A 14,607-nucleotide genomic window follows, 5' to 3' on the forward strand; every position below is an offset into this window, starting at 1 on the left:
TGAAGTAGGGGGTCATGTTTCATTTACCATATTGAATATGTGGATATCTAATTGTTCTGGGACCATGTATTACAAACAGTATCCTTCCCCAGCACTCTGAACTGTTATCTTTGTCATGTTATCAACTTTCTATAAATGTATGGGTCTGTTTTGAGCTCTCTATCCTTCTATTGTCCCACATTTTTATTTTTCATCAATGTTACAGCCTAAATTTTAAGAATAGACTTTACTTTTTAGGGCCAATTTTGGTCCATAGCAAAATCGAGTGGAAGGAGCAGAGATTTCCCATATACTCACTGCCTCTAAGCACATATAACCTCCCCTGTTACAACGTCTCCCTCATGAGTGGTACATTTGTTACGATTGCTGAACCAAAATTCACGCATTGGTTTTACTAAAGTCTGTACTTTACACACGGTTTAATCTGTGTGTTGAAGAGTTCTGTGAGTTTTGACAAATGCATAATACTTTCCAAGTGGTGGTATCATTTGTATCCCCACCAGCAGTGAATAAGAGTCCCTGTTGCTCCGCATTGTCACCAACATTTGGTGTTGTCAGTGTTCTTCCTTTTGGCTGTTTTTTAATAGGCGTGCAGTGGCATCTCATTGTTGTTTTCATTTGCATTTGTTTCCCTGATGTCATATGTTGTGGAGTGTTCTTTCATATGCTGATTTTTCATCTGCATACCTTCTTTGACAAGGTGTTTGTTAAGGTCTTCGGCCTATTTTTCAATTGGCTTGTTTGTTTCCTTATTGTGCACAATCTAATTTTATGTAGCTTTCTAGCTTCATATATAAAGTTCTCCTGCCTTGTTTCTTGTATAAGCCTCCCCCTCCTTTAAAATAAATTACTAGGTTTGTTTTGCGGATGCTTTGTTTAGGATGTCTTGCATCTGTATTCATAAGTGAGGTTTGGTCTGTAACTTTCTTTTCCTGCAATTCTTTGTCAAGTTTTAATAATAGTTATTATGGCCTCATAAAGTGAGTCTGATAGTGTTCATCTTTTGTGTATTCTTTGGTAATATTTTTCTGGGAAGTCAAGTTCCTATGAATGAATATAATTATGTATATGCATATACATACACATATATATGTATTTTGTCCAGGTTTTTAATTATAGACTTAGATTTTTCAAATTGTCATAAACTCTTCAGATGTTCTATTTCTTCTGTACAGTTTTCGTAAGTTTTATATTTCTAGGAATTTATCTAATTCATCCCTTCTTTCTTTCCTGTACTAATATCTGCAAGAGGTGATAAGTTTTCTTCTTTTTAAGCACACAACTTTTGGTCAATATTCTATATTGTATGTATCATTTTAAATTCATTAATTTCACTTCATTATCTTCCATCTGCTTTCTTTTTAATTTGTGAGGTTTTTAATACTTTCTTGAGATGAATGTTTATCTCATTGATTTTCAGTCTGTCTTCTTCTCTAATACATGCTTTAAAGTTATAAATTTGTCTCTAGTGTGTTCTATGAGTTGATATGTTGTTTTAAATACAATTTAAATGACTTCCAATTACCACTTGATTTCTTCTTTGTTGAAAGATTAATTGAATGTGGTATTTCTGAAATTGCAAGCACATGGCGATTGTCTTTCATCTTTTTGCTATTGATTTCCATGTGGAAATAAATGTTCATGGAAATAACATTAGGTGATATTATCTTCCTCCAGGGAAGACCTAAATTTGCTTCTGCTAATCCCTAGGGACATAGGAATTCAGGATAATCTTTAAAGATTGATACAATTTAAAGCTGAGCTGCAGTCTCTGTGAGAGCCTGTTGATTTCTGGGAAACTCCTGTTCCTTGGGTGTCGCTCCTTAGAGTCCTAGAACAAAGCTAGAGGCATTCACTAGTTTTCTCATTTGACAGGCCAGGGCTTTCTGTTGAGCTCTGTAAGACTATTTAGCTCCCACCGATCAGTTATCTCCTGCAACTGGCAAATGTGCACGTCAGAACTGCAGCCTTAAACACTCTGAGACCTCCAATTATCCCATGATCTTTGCATCATAATCCTCACTATCCCCAGAGCTCTAGAATGTCCTTAAGCAGATATATGTCACATTTCACCTTGCCCTTCTAACTGTCCACCGAGGAAAGGTCTGTCTGCATCCCTTAGTCTGTAATAATTAGAAGTGGAAGTTTTATTTTGTTTTGTTTCATATGTGCCTAGTCAATTTTGTTAGTAACTTGGCCTTATCCTATACTTAAGAACCCTCTTTTATTTATTCAAACGTGTTCAATATGCTTATGTTCTGTAGCTGATAATCTTAATACTTGAAGTTTTATGGATTTAAGATTTTTTTTTAGCTTTTGGCATTTTTTTCCTATGGTGTCTTTTACCTCATGAGTTTAGGGGAATTTCATTGTGTTCTCTTATTCCTAGGAATTTTATCTTGAATTCTTTGAGTCCTGAGCTTAAAATATGGTAATACAGAAAGGATTTTCCTTTTTCAGCTGATGGGCTCCTGGGAGCATAACAAACCAGCAAACACTTTAAAATTTTAGGTGGATTTTCCTGGTCTACAGAGATCATTTGAGCTGTGGTCTCAAATCTGCCTGATCATGAACTTGTGACTAGGAATTTCAAGGCATGACTTTTCCCCAACTCCTTCCGCTGCTAAGGTCCAGAGAGCCAGGTGCTCCTGCTGTCTCACTCGGGGGTGAGGGCCCTTCACGGCACTCGTGGTCGGGCAGGAGTTCCAGGCGTAAATGGGGACTCTGACTCCTCACCTTATTCTCACGGGGTAGTTTCCATTTTTCTTAAACCTGTTAAATCCCAGGCCCTAGACCTCCTGGGATTAGTAGTATATTTTTGCCTGCTTTTTACATTTTTTGTTGAGATATATAACACTGTAAATTTAAGGTTGTAAAAGGAGTTTGTTTGATACATTTATACACTGCAATGATTACTATAGTAGCATCACACCTTTGTCATGTCACATATTTGTCATTTCTTTTTTTGTGTTGCTAACAGTTAAGATTTAGTCTCTTAGTAATGTTAAAGTTGATAGTACAGTACTGTTGACTGTAATCACTGTGCTGTGCCTTGGATTCCAGAACTCAGTTACCTGCTAGTTATAAGTTTGGACCCTTAACATCTCCCCAATCCCCCCACCCTCCACCCCCAGCCCCTGGTAACCACCATTCTACTCTGTTTTCACAAGTTCAGGTTTTTTATTCCACGTATAAGTGATATCAGAGAGTATTTGTCCTTCTTGGTCTGACTTAACTCAGCACAATGCCTTCAAGATTCGCTCATGTTGTCACACATTTGTTCCTTCTTTTGACTCTTAAAAAATATTTTTTATTGTTGTTATTTCCCCCCCCACTCTCCCCCACCCTGGCCATCCCCACCTCCCACCCTTGATCCTACCTCCCTTGGCTTTGTCTATGTGTTTTTTTATACGTGCTTTTGACTCTTCAATATTTTGTAATTCCCCACAAACCCAGCTATGAATTAAGAAGGGTTTAATAACTATTTAATCTAGAATTTTAAGTTTAAGGGCCGTTCCAGCAGTTTCTATAAAAGCCTAGTCAGCCATATCACTGATACAGAAGTCTCCTCCTTGTCATTCTATACTTTGTGGTGCTAAAGTGACTATTAATGATTGTTACGTTACATTTGTTATACACCACTCCTTCCCTGTTTGCATTTGCCTGGGTCTTTATGAGTCAAATATATTTTGACCGATAGCAGGGAATCAGCCACTAATCTGAACGTTTTGTATATTGCAACATGTCAAACAAGAGTGATTAGATTCTTCACCACTAAAATGTACAGTGTCCTTTAGACATGTCAAACAACCATATCCTGATTTGCTGCTGTTGTTTTAGGTATATAAATAATTCATCTATTTTGGTTTTACTTATCTTGTCATCTCACTGGTGCTCTAGCTTTTGTTTAAAAATGCCAACCATATTTACAAGATAAGAGGCATTATTTTAGAACTAGGGGTGAGTATGAGTACAGTTAAGCTATGGAGGCATGCAGTTGTGCTTATACACGAGTCCTTTCTTGGCGTATTCTCATGAGGATGGGATTACACAGAGGACAACGAAAGTACCACCAGTTACCCTGATACATTACTGAAACTTTAAAGAAAGTTCGAACGTTAAAGAAAACTCAGAAACCGAAGAGTGATTTAGGATTGTGAGGGAGTTTACTAACTGGGTGACTTGTGTTATAATTTATTAATTCCATTTTAGCTACAAGGAGTCTCGTTCTAGTAATCAGATGACTTACTGACATATTGAGAAGCACCATCAACTAGGAGAAACACAAGCAAACACATTAGTTTGTGTGGCTCAACCAAGCTCCTTTCAAGAATTTTGTTCAGACGGTTTCTAAATAATGAGAGGTGCCAAGTTGATAGTAGTGGAGCCCATTGCATTTGTTGTTCCACTCGTGGTACAAATTGATGTAAAATTGAAACATACCCAGTAGTAATATTCATCTTTGAAGTCAACAAAGCACAATGAGCAGTCTGAGCGCTCACTGGTTTCCATATACGTCTGTCATCCTTCTCGTGTGAAACTGACAGACAATAGTAATTCACTTTAGGAGGGAGGTGGTGGGGGTTTGGGGATTGATAGATTTGGTCTAAACTACCTGCACTCTGTCAGTTGAGCTAACCCAACACCTCATCTGATGACAATAGAGAAATAATAAACAACCATATGTTACCGTAGCGTTTTATAATTTAAAAGAGGTTTTTGTTTACCTTGGTTTGTGATCCTCCCAAGAGCCCCTTGAGGTTGACAAGACAAGAATTATGAATATTTCCTTTTCTGAGTGAGGAAACCAAGGCTGAGAGAGATCGCGTGACACAGCTGGACACTCCAAATACCCCGATTCTCAACTTGAGTGTCCTGTCCCTACACCAGTGTACTTATTGGGCAGGACTCCTCTTACTGTTGCTGGAAGAAAGTCCAAATAAATGGAGGGAGGATCTTGGCCACATGCCTTTGACCAGGCCTGGGGCACGATTTTCTGAGACTCACGTGTTACTACTTTGCAGGAATTCTTATGCTATTGTGACCTCTATATGCTTAGCCAGTACCATAAGCATCAATTATTTTGGAACAAAACACACCAAAAACTTTTACCAGAAAGTATTTGGTGAGTGTAATGAATGGATTGGCAAAGCAAGAGAGAGTGATGCTTTGGGAGTTTATTATTTTGTCCTTTATTTGGTTCTGTTATTACTACTCAAGTTAATCTTGTTTCCTTGCTTCTCAATGGTATCAGGTTCTCTGGAATATTCCTTCCATACCTTGTCTTCTTTTCTTATCCTGCTATTGGTTGAGAATGGATGGAGGCGGTTAATATACTGGAGGGAGTCATTTCTGTCTTTCTTGGTGGCTGCCTGGGCCTAGAGCACAGTGAAGTGACAAACGGCATTCCTTGAAGACACCTGAGCAAGGTGAGTGTTCAGTAGCCCTTCCTTCCCTTGTGTGAAGACCTGAGCAGCCCCGGGAGCTGCTCTCCCATGTCCTGTCCAGGTGTGCCACGCAGATCCATGTCCCAGAGGAGATTAGCTCCCTGCAACATTGAGTTAGGAAATGTCCATTAGACAGGTGCGGAGTGGTGATAGAACACAGCTCCATGAGATTTGTCAAACTGTTGATTTCGCATGTTTAGACCAAAAGTTTCTTGTTTTCCATAAGTTCTATTGAATTTTTGCCTTAAAAAAATTATGGGTGCTTCCCTTTTCCAACCACTATGTCCCATCTGTCACAAGCCCTGTGTGGCCCATGTTGTCAGTAATGTATCTTCGTTCTTCCTTCTGTGGTCCTACTGTCGTTGCCCCTGTTCAAGCTTCTATAGTTCTCATCTATCACATGCTGCTAACCAGTCTCTGCCCCCAGTGTGACTCCCTCCCACTTAACCTTTATAGTTTTGTCTCAGGATTGTTACTAACTGCCACTCTAATTGTGACACTCCCTGCTTAGACACTTTCATTGTCTCCTTTTGCTTTTCAGAAGTTTAGCATAGCCTTTCCAGATAGGGGCTCTTATGTCCTCTACAGCCTCATTTTTCACTTAGGCACTTAGTCCAGTGAAAGTAAATCACTGGCAGTTGTCCAAAGGTGCCATGCTATTTGCCGCTGCCTTTGGCCCTCATCTATTTGCAGTTCCATGTACCTGATGTTCTTATCCACAGTATTCACCTAGCTGGCTGTTCTCCATCCTCAGAACTCAGAGGAAGCATGCCTTCTCTGCCTCTTCTGTCCACCATTTCCATTTGCTCACAACGCATGTCACATAGCACTTTAATTGCCTGAGAACTTGTCTTTCCTACCAAACTGTAGATTCTTGAGGGAAAGAACTGTGTCTTATTTAACTTATGTCTCCAGTATCTCTTATGGTTTTTTCCATACAATGTGCATTTTAAAACATACAAGAATGAGAAAAAAAGATGCAAGAGATATTCCAGACTAGTTATTTTCATTGCCTCTTGTGAGGGATAACTCTACTGCACACCCAGGTGCTAAACTGATTCTAGAACTTTTGGGCAGTCAAGGATGATGGTCAGGGTGGTCCTGAAAGCTGGCTCAGCTCCTGCCTGAGAGCTGAGTGGTTGTCCATGTGGTATGAGGTGTGGTCAAGCAGGTTCCCGTGCCCTCCTGTTACCTCTAAGTGCCCAGAACTGTACTATGACTATGCTACTTCCCCAGGAAGGTGTGGTGTGGGCGAGTCTTAGCTTGCCTCTGATTTCTTGGTATTTTCTCCACGAGTTCATCACGGAAGGCATGGCATCTCATCACTGACCACAGGAGTTCCAACTGCACTTCACACTTTCCGTAGACTCTCAAAAAATGCTTCCTCTTTCCTCAAAGTAGAAGGTTTCTTCTTTAAAGGAGTCTAGACTTGTAGTCTCCTTTTAAAACTTTTAAAGTAAGTAGAAAAGTCTTTCAAATGTGTTGTTTGTAGCCCCAGCTGGTGTAGCTCAGTGGATTGAGCATGGGCTGTGAACCAAGGAGTTGCCAGTTTGATTCCCAGTTGGGGCACACGCCTGGGTTGCAGGCCAGGTCTGAGAGGCAATCACTCATTGATGTTTCTCTCCCTCTCTTTCTCCCTCCCTTCCTCTCTCTCTAAAAATAAATAAATAAAATCTTTAAAAAAAAGTGTTGTTTATAGACTGAGCTCCCCTCCCTAACAATGCTGAGCACAGTTGTAAGTATTTGTGGATTGTAGTTTTTCTTCCAGGGTGACTGTTTGGTTCATAACACCAAAGAATGAGTGAATTTTTCTCTCCAAGCTGAAGGCAGCCTTACGAAAATCTGATCCAGCACTTACAGTGGGGAAATGAAGGCCAATCATAAGATGGATAGAGGGAGCTCTGTGTTGGAAGAAAGGAGAAAGGCATCTGCAATTTGCTGATTAACCAGCCTGACAGACTTGCCTTCCTCAGGTCTGCAGGCCCATAAGAGAACACACGTCACTGGACAGCTTGTTTCTGGGATTCTCCAGGATTGTAAAGGCAGCTGGTCTCTTGATGGCTCTCTGAGCACTTTCATCAGACCTCCTACCTGTTGCATAAGAATGTGACGTAGGGAAGGGGAGTGTGTCTGGTTTACAAGGGCAGCAATTCCGGCACAATCATAACTGACTTCTCTTTTTGAAGGGAGGAGGTTGGGGTCTCTAACTGTTTCTTCTTGACAGAGGAAGGAACCTTGTTTCAGTTTATCCTGGGTCTCAATGTTAGTGTACACACACACACACACACACACACACACACACACACAATATGTATATGCAAAACAAAACAGGCCCAAAATGGAGTTCCTTATGCTAAACCCCATGTCTCCATCCAAGACTTAATGAAAGTTTCAGCCCTTCCAGAAATGGAATCCTACACCAGTCAATCAGGAGTCGCCTGGTCAGCACGAGGTAGGTCATCTTTCTGCCAGACCCCTGCCATTCCCTGGAGGAAAGTAACGTTGTAATAACCAGCCCACCTTTGTGTCCAGTGTAGCTTTCTGGTTCCTGCTTCCTTCTGCTTAAAAGTCTTTCATTTTGTACAGCTCCTCAGAGCTCCTTGCTGTCTGCTCGGTGGGATGCTGCGTGATTCATAAATCGTTGAATAAAGTGGGTAAGACATGTAACATGTACTTCATTGAATTCTGTGTTTCCCCCCAAATAATGTATGTACTGTATGCATATTGCATGTAGATACTAACTGTCAGTCCCTGGCCTTGTGGATGTTGCCTGACTTTTTGGCATTAGTGTCTCTTGTCATTTCAGCTGAGGACGCCCAACTCCAGATTTCAATCTAGTGGAAACTAGACTCTCACCCCTCAGTGACTGACTCGTGGGCAAGGATGGTGGTGGGGGAAGGTGGATCGGACACCAGTGGAGACTTAGATGGGGAGCTCTTAGTAAGCATGCCAAAAAGATAATTTTGATATTCCACCCCTAGTTATTGAATATTCTCTCTTTATTAAAAGAGCCAGAATTTCAATAACATTTCATAAACCATGCTTTTAAAGGGGATAGTAAAAAAAAAGCTATTAATGTAAACTAAATCTACAATTTTCTGTGATACCTTCCTCCATCATTTTCTCCTTGTGTAACATTAATACTTGTCTCAGAGTCCAGGACTCTTCCCCGGGACCAGACTGCAGAGCTGACCGCTCAGCGCCGTGTCCCGGCTTCCCCGCGCTGCTGTCTCTTCCCAAACGGCACTCCCGCAGCTGAACTTCGGGTTGCTCCCTCCTCCCCTGCAGGTCTCTGTGCAAGCATCTTTTTTAAAAGCAAGGTCTTTCTCAGGCTGTTTTTTTTTAAAGATGTTATTTATTTATCTTTAGAGGGGAAGGGAAGGAGAGAGGGAGAGAAATATCAATGTATCGTTGCCTCTTGTGTGTCCCCTGCTGGGAACTGGCCTGTAACCCAGGCATGTGCCGTGACTAGGAATTGAACTGTGATCTTTTGGTTCACAGGCCTGTGCTCAATCCAGGCTGTTTTTTTTTTTTTTTTTTTTTAATGAACTGATGATCTCCTTTCTCAGCACTCCTAGTTCTACCCTGCTTACTATTCCTTAGCACCACTCTATGTTCATTAGCTTGATGATCGTGTAGCTAGCTACACGAGAAATTAAACTCCCTTCAGGATAGGAATTTTATGTGTGTTGTTCTTAGTACCTAGAAGACTATGGTGGTGCATAGTAGTTGCTCAATAAATGTTGAGTTAATGAAATATATGCATAAGATGAAATAATTAGAGAGAGAACTGTTAGAGGAAAAAAATAAAGCATAAACGTAAGCTTAACATCTTCTTTCCTCCTGGTTCTAGCAATCTCAGATCCCATCATCTAAGAGAGGAGGGGAAAAAAAAGTAAGGCACTCGCCAGTGTGGGACCAGAGTCTGGTTATACAAATAAGTTAAGGACAAAAAGGCAGGGGGCGCTATGCTGTCTCTTGTAACTAGGAAAGAAGGGTCTGGGGATACAAAACAGCTTAGGGACATGGCTTCTGGGAGTTCTATAATGGTATCATTATAACTCCCAGTCAAGATGCAAAGAGTATTTTTCTCAGTCTGGTATAAAGTCCTACAAGATAATTCCAATTGGTCTGAGTTGGCCAACTCTTCCATCTAGGATCTAAACCCCAAGACAGCAGGGTGTTTTCACTTCTGCTCACTGATGAATTCCAAAATTCTAGAAAAATGCATGGCACAAAGTAGATGCTTAATAAATAACTGAAGGGATGAAGGTCCCTGCTATGAAACCAGATGGAATGGAGCAGTGTTCTTATACTATACCCGCCTCCCACCCAAAATAAAAAACAACCAAGAGAGGAAGGGATCCTGGTCAGCTAAAGCATTAGGTGTCCACCTTACATTCTAAAAGTACATGATGTTTTTTTGCCATCAAAAGGAGTGATTTTTCATTTTAATCTTAAAAGGCTTCTTCCTGGGAGAGTACAGCCTTTGTTTGAAGGGAATACACATTGAGATGGAAGTAAACCGTACTTCTCTCCCAGTATAATCATGATGGCACAAAATGCCATTTTTCGAGTTCTGTAGTTTTTATGGAAACAAAAGGATTATGTGTACAGAGGGACTGGAGGAGGCATGCACTAGCACACTGAGATTATTTTAGGAGTCGGTTAACAATATCACACCTGACTTTCATAAATTTAAATGTGGGAACACATTTTTGTAGATTAAAAAATGAAATATCCTTCACGGACAACTCTACATTCACTAAAAATCTTTCAAATTGTTTATATTTTGTGACTAGCAAAAGGAGGAATTTTCCCCCAAAATTTATGGGAAGTCAGAATTACACTTCCTTATAATAGAAAAAACTGCCACAAGCATTAAACACCAGGAATTAAAAAATCTGTGCTACATTCATATATGATATGACAGAAGTCATGTTTTAGGACACAGATAACATGGGAAGTTATTCATAGTGTACTATGGATTGAAAAAAGCATGATTGTAGATTATGATATAGAACAAGATTCCATTTTATTAAAAAAAGAACAGTCACATTAACAGTGTGGTTCTTTTGACATAAAGGACTGTTGTTTTCCTAGTGAGTTTTATTTTCTTCATTGTACTTTTCTGTGAATTTTGAATTTTTATAGTGAACAAGTATTATTATGTAACAACATTAAACATAAGAAGACCTTAACATGTTTTGTTTGTAATATCTCCCATCCTCTTTGCTTGTAGAGCTTAAATAGCTAACTAACCTTACGAAATGCTCAGGGTTCTTATATTTGACATCCTGAGGTAGACACAGAAACAGCTTTCAAATGCGTGTGTCTATGGATCTCTTATTTTTTGGTGGAAGGAATTTGGTACTGTGGCTTGTGTTTCTGCAGTCCTTGCACATTTCTCCACTTTTACCTGTGCTACAAGTCCTTGCAAGAAAAAACTGTCTAGGAGTCACTGTAGGGAGACCACAGGGAACATCTCCGCGTGTAAAATTTCAAAGGCAACGGAAGTGTTGAGTTGCTTTCTCTGATAAAATCTAGGGATTCTCGCAAGCACAGCACAGCTCACCAGTGGGATCTGTGGATAGAATTAGAACACTGTGGGAGGAATATAAAAGGTGATTTTGAGAGGACCGATTAATTAAAGGAGCAGTAGAATGGCGTTATGCAGGTGGGAAATCGGGAACATCTTGTTTCCAGGCTTAAGTGGAAAAAAAGAGAAAATAAATAATCCACTGTATTAGCTAGGAAAATGTGTTCCTAAATCTGTCTTCAACATACCGGAGTGATTCCATAGGAACAAAATATTTTCTTATTTACTTTAACCCAGAGTAAACACTTGGTATTCTACTGATTCATTTTTTTATGTTTAGATCTTAAAGACACCACGACTTTTATTTTAATTAGTGTATCTTATTAATGGTAATGGTTCTGCGTATATCCAACAAGAAGTTGACAGAAAAATATGTTGCTTACCTTGCAGATGAGCCAAGAAGACAGAAAAAACTGTTTGTGGAGAAGAACCAGTCACACAAGGGTGGATGTAGATTTTTAAATAACTGAAAATTGCAGCAAAAAATCTTCATTAAGATTTTCATCACCTCAATTTTACAAAGACTTACCATAGTTTCAGCAAGAAAGCCCAAATGTAAAAGAAGGTAGATTATTTAAAATAGGTTTCTTTTAGGTAATTACCTGGAGGGAACAACAACATGGAAAGACTATTTGGCTCAAAAGAGTTGAAATGTTAGAAAACTCAGTACGTGCAGTAATTGGTCAATGGTCATGTAATGTGTTATCATACACTCACTGTAACATGATACAAATATTAAAATGATGGTTAAAACACTTTGTAGTAGCATATAATTATTTATTGCCTAATGTTAAAAATTAGAATATCTATATCTATATATCTGTATCAATATATCTATACCTATATCCATATATTATATAAGGAAAATTAATGGAAGCAAATAATCCAGTATATACTTTATTCCATTATTTTTTCTTATGCATGCTAATAACATCAGTGAGGATAGTGGAGTTTTATTCTTTTGTCAAAATTTCTATGCTGTGGTTATGTAAAAATATCTGTAAAATTTCACTCATATTCATCTCTAAATTTTAAAAAAGTACTCTGAGTCAGCACCCTCTAAGAATCCTTCTAAGGTTAAGCCGACCTCATGTTAATTTTCTCATTTCGTAAAATAGAAAGTATAAAGTTTATTACATATTCACATCAGCATGGGGCATATTGTTTTCCAAGAAACCTAAATGACTTTTAAGGCAAAGACATTTCTTCTACTCGGCTTTAGATCAGGCAGTGCATTTGGAAATCATTATAAATATAAATACATAAAACTAAAAGCTAGTATGACCATCAGCATCTCTTATTTTCCATGGTATCGAGCTGTGAATATAATACAGATGTGTTAAAAAATGCTTATTAAATGGAGGTAGGAACTCATAGGGACTAGTGGCACCTGAGTCAAAACATGTTTTTTCATGACTGCATTAGCATTGGGCAACTTTGAGAATCACATTACAGAATGTTCTGTGGGGGTGTGGTAATCTCCCCAGATCCAAATATGTCTGTGTTCATTGAGTTCAGAGGAGTATCAGAGAAGCTTGTATTGAAACAAGGGCTCAGTAGGTGGCCCAAGGACAGCATGGAAGCCTGGGTGAGGAGGGGCGGGAGGAAAGGAGGAGAGTGTGGGAACTTCAATTTTTAATTATTTGTATTTAGCAACAGCTGGAGGAGCGAGGTCCTTTTCCACAGGCCACACCCAGGGGGAATGGCAGAGCCGTCCATCATGGGAGACCTCTTCCTGCTCACCAGCCAAGGTGGCAACCAAGATTCATCCTGGAGACCTCAGTCTGATGACAGTTGAGCTGAGGTAACCACTTAGATGAGCTGGATTTAAACTTTTGTTGGTTGGTTGGTTGGTTTAGGATAAAGACCTGCCTTGATAGGATTTACTGGACTATTAGAAAACTGTGTGAGTTTGGTGAGGCCTTGATGGAAGCTGCCCTAATTTGGAGAACTTAATGTAATGAGTAATACCTCACCTTAAACAACAAAACTAGAATTTACAAAAGTTAAACATTCATTACAGAGATGACCCTTTCTTCCACAGGTGTCGGGTCTCATTTCCCCTTAGTAACCAAATTAGAGTGGTTGTAGAAATTACTGCGTATTCCAGTTTCCCTGCCTAACTAAGTATTGTCTTCTGGAACTCCCTGGGAACCACCTGCGTTACAGAAGTCGGCTGTGGTGGTTGTTGCCACCTCTGTCATCTGTCAGTTCATTTCCTGCTAACTCGTGCCCAGCCTGCTGCTTTCTCGGCTCTCTTCATTCTGCAGCTGGATGTCTCCTGGCTGTTTTTCCCAGTTGGGCACAGTCACTTCCCTTCACGCCCCCTTGATTTCCTGTGAAATGGTCCAAGGCATTGTGAAGATTTGGAGGTTTCAGAAGCCGAGAACAATGAAGAGAATGCAAAAGGGACTCCCACCATGGCAGTGTTCAGAGGCCCCCCTGAGGTCATGTACAACATGTACAGTCTCCTCGTCAGCTTCCCTCTCAGGGTGGCCCCCAGCCTGCTGCTTAACCACCCACAGTGCAGCGCCCTGAGCACACCTCTGTCACCTGGAGTCAAGGTCCCCAAGCCCTAAATGACTCCAAGCACCTCCGTTTTCCCATTTTCCTTCCAGGATGACTGGGAATATTTATTCCCTGAAGGAAAAGGGCCATAGGAATAAGGTTTTCTCTGAAGACTCTAGGATAAGTCAGAACTCTAAAGTTTAACCATATACATTTTCCTCATTCAGGGTGTTCAGTTGTTCCCGACACCAGTGTGGGCTAGACTCCGGGCTGGGATGGGCTGCCCCATCCGGCCTGTTCCTTCCCACATTGTCTCTTGCTCTGAAGGGTGGTCCCATCCCCTCTCTGCCACTCCTGGAGACAAATGCTGACAGAGACACACATCCCTTTGTCACATGTACTCACATGTATGAGTAGGACATTACGAATTCACACTTAGGGAAGAAACATTTCTTTATTGGCTGTGTAAACTATAGAAACAGATCTGTTCAAAGATCTGCCCAATTTGCATTTCTAAACAGAGCTCTCGACTGCGATGGAGCAGATGGCATCTGGGTTCACATTCAGGTCTTCCCCAGCGTGTGGGTGGGGATTGCATAACCACAGGACCCACTCAAGTGGTTTTTCACAGAACTGAAGAGTCATCCTTCAAAGCAAACCCAAGCCGTTGCCCTGGAAGGGAGAGTCTGCTGGTAACTTTTCCAGCATAAAAATAAAACGTACCAAAAAAGAGTTATGAGGGAAGACTAGCCATATCAGATACTAAAATGTGTAATGATGGTAGAGTAATTAAATTAGTTTATAATCAAGGTAGAAATAGAAAAAAAATCAATGAACAATTTACAGAGTCTAGAAATAGACTCTGTGTTTGGGAGTTTGACATGTAGGATAGTATTTGAAATCAGTAAGGCAAAATTGGATTAGGTATTAAGCTATGTTTGGACAAATGGAAATTTGGCAACAATATATAAATAGGTTCTTACCTCATGTCTTACACCAAACCAAAAGGTTAAAACGTTTATACGCAAAGCATTAAGCAATAAAAATGCTAGA

The 14,607-nt window shown here is 40.0% G+C and overlaps 1 long non-coding RNA gene across 1 annotated transcript; it reads left to right on the forward strand.

Moving 5' to 3' along the window:
* Window positions 1-7,747: 7,747 nt before the first annotated feature.
* Window positions 7,748-11,730, forward strand: LOC128627207 (uncharacterized). The gene is made up of 3 exons (XR_008391359.1): window positions 7,748-7,899; window positions 8,034-8,101; window positions 11,437-11,730. It is a non-coding gene; the product is annotated as an uncharacterized LOC128627207 (long non-coding RNA).
* Window positions 11,731-14,607: the final 2,877 nt, after the last annotated feature.

The sequence above is a fragment of the Artibeus jamaicensis genome, unplaced genomic scaffold (genome assembly GCF_021234435.1).
Source record: "Artibeus jamaicensis isolate MK-2021 breed Jamaican fruit bat unplaced genomic scaffold, CSHL_Jam_final contig_332, whole genome shotgun sequence".
Lineage (NCBI taxonomy): Eukaryota > Metazoa > Chordata > Mammalia > Chiroptera > Phyllostomidae > Artibeus > Artibeus jamaicensis.